The sequence below is a fragment of the Echinops telfairi genome, unplaced genomic scaffold (assembly GCF_000313985.2).
Source record: "Echinops telfairi isolate 266 unplaced genomic scaffold, ASM31398v2 ScPeMD7_20;HRSCAF=75, whole genome shotgun sequence".
Lineage (NCBI taxonomy): Eukaryota > Metazoa > Chordata > Mammalia > Afrosoricida > Tenrecidae > Echinops > Echinops telfairi.
In genome coordinates this window covers 11601552-11604507 of record NW_022103917.1, presented here as the reverse complement: position 1 = coordinate 11604507, position 2956 = coordinate 11601552, and positions in this window count along the sequence as shown.

The following is a 2956-nucleotide window of genomic DNA, read 5'->3' as shown; positions in this document are numbered from 1 at the left end:
AAAACAAGACAGAGCAAAACCAAGCAACAATATACAACAAAACAACAACAACAAACCACTGACAAAGAACAAATCAAAACACAACAAGAAAGAAAAGCTTGACGTTAGTTCAAGGATCATTTGTTGGCCTTTAGGAGTGTTTTCCAGTCCAGTCTGTTGGGGCACCATGCCCTGGCCCCAAAGTCCACCTTCAGCATTCCCTGGGGACCTTGCCACTCCATTCCCTTGCTGTTCCACTGCACTCCCCCAGTGCTTTGCCTGGTGTGTCGGGATCCCATCGGACACAATTCCCACACTGTGTCTCTGGTGCTGTCCCCCGCAGAGATGATAATTCTTTACAGGAATAGAAAGCCTTATCTTTCTCTGGTGGAGTGGCTGGTGGTTCGAACTGCTGACCTTGTGGATTACAGCTCAATGTGTGACCAAAGCTCCATCTCACAATATGAGTCCAATTATTTATTTAACTCTGTTGAGTTTAACGGTTCCTTTCACATGAATTATCTGTGAAGTATGTGTGATTTCCATCAGTGTACAGATGGGGAAATAGGCTCAGAATCTTAAACACAGGCCGTCTGAGCCCAAAGTCAATGGCACAGTCACCTTTCACTATTCTTTAGACCCAAAACCTGCTCAGAGGGTGGGGGTGGGGAAGAATAGCCACAGAAGCAGAGGAGCAAGGCCATTGGGAATGGAGACCTAAAATGCCAGTGAAGACTCTGTTCGGAGTACAGAGTGTGACTGTCCTAAACTAAGGTGGTCTGATAGCAGTGCCATCTTGATCCTATCAATACAGAAGATTTATCAGCAGAAAGCGGAAAGATGGCAGTGATGCATTGGGAAGAATGAGGTGGAGAGGCAGTCAGGAAATTGTAGGCAGTCCTGGGGGTGCCTGACCATTGACCAAGAGGCTGATGGGTTGAACCCACCCAAGTACTGCACAGGAGGAAGTCATCTGCCCTTGTGAAGATCACAGTTTAGAAAACTCTAAGGTCTCCCCTGTCACAGAGGGTCACTGAATCAACTCAGTGGCCTCTAATGACAATAAAATGACTGCGGTTGTGGTTGTTATAAATGGTATCTACCTCATAATTTACTCAGACACAGATAGGCCAGCATGAAAGTGCTATTTAGCAGGACAAGATGTTGGTCTAAGAAACACGTGTAGCGCCATGTGGATTCTTACATTAGTATCGGGCCGCAGTGAGCACTAGATTATAGGACTTGTAGAATAGAGAGGAATCTGAGTTTTGTTCCTAAAATATGGCCCTATCCCTACAAGAACGGTGCTTCTTGTTAGCTCTGTTTTCTGGATGAGTCAACTGAGGTCCAAAGGGTGCAATGGCCAATTTTTGGCAATGACCATATTTCCATTTGGAATTGCTAGGTTCGCTACTCCTGGCTCATGGGTGGCAGCAAATACACACTTTTTGTACAAGGGGCCTTGCACACTCTAGGCTCATAGGAAAATAAAGACCAAAGGTACTATAGGAGGAGAGCTGGTTAGTCTTCTCTACACTTGATCTGTCATCTAAACTGTAGTCTGATTTATAAAGAGTGTTTCTAATTGCTGAAAAAAAAGCCCACTTTTTAGGAAGTATCTTTTTATGGGATGGCAAAATGGTTGCCATAGATATTCACTACTTTAGCTGGTTGCACATACTTTGACCTACAGTATTAGATATAAAACGTGCATTTCAATATAATTGGAAGAGAATTTCCTCTCTAATTTGCCCAGTGGACCTAAATATGGTTCATTCGTAGAAAGGAGAGTTGTTCCTCTCTCCCCACCCCCTATCTTTTTTATTAAATAAAAACCTATTCGCACTTTGTGTGTGGGGTGTCGATTGTGAAGACATTTCTGGAAGGGTTGTTTCTCAAGGGCATTTCGATCTCTCTTGCACATCATTTCGATCTCTCTTGCACATCCCACCCTGCAGACCAGAAAGTCACACTGGCAAAAGGAGGTGGGAGTTGAGGGGGAGGGGCGATGGGAACCCTCAGTTTCCTGGTATGAGAGATTTGGAAGGAACCTAGATTCTAGTCAAGCCACCTCAAACTTGACCTTTCCTTTTTGGTTGAAATGTCCAGCCTGTGAAAGGCTGTCAGCTAGGGCCCTGGCAGCTGTTGGTAGCATTGTGAACCTTGCTTAGTTTACTCGAGGTTTTCGTGAAAAACGAGAGAGTGATCCCGAGTACCAAGAACAGTGTGTCTCCGGTCATAAAGGACAGGCGTGACATATGGTATTGCATATTGCATTTCATCTTCAGGCCGGCCCTCCCTGGCCACAGTTAACCTGAGGGGTGCCCTCCTCTGACCCCAGCCCTGCACATTCAGAAACCGAGTCCTCTTGGCTGAGGCTAATAAAAAGGCCCAGTTAGAAAGCAATGGGGTCTGGACATTACACTGCAGCCCCACAACGTCAGAATGATTCCCTTGTTCCCTTTCTCTCCTCCTGCTCCCCCCTCCTCTTACTTTTTCTTCCTTTTCCCCCCAACACTGCCATGGCACCACTGCCTGTCTGTGAAAAGACAATGTGCGTTGTTAAGAAGACCCAGCAGGGAGTGGGCATTTTTATTCCAAAGAGATACCGCAGATAAAAAGAGTTGGGGAGAGTCAGGGTCAGACTTAGCTTGACATTGGTCATTTTCTAACCTCGGATGGGCAGTGTCTCCAGAACTGCTTCTTGAACAACAACACGGTCCAATGAGCAAGGGGACGGTGACACCCAGACCCACATGCCCAGCCCAGGCGGGTTGGCCTTTCCCTTGTTCCTCTCTGATGACGTCTACAAGCTTCCCTTAGCCAGACTGGCTTTGGCTGATTCGAACTGACATTTTCTTAATCATCCACAGACGACATGATGCCTCCTTATTCCAGCAGACACAGTTTGGGAGGAGGGAGAAGGGCAGGCCCGGTTGCACAAACATTGACAAGAATGAGGAAGGGACCCAGCTCT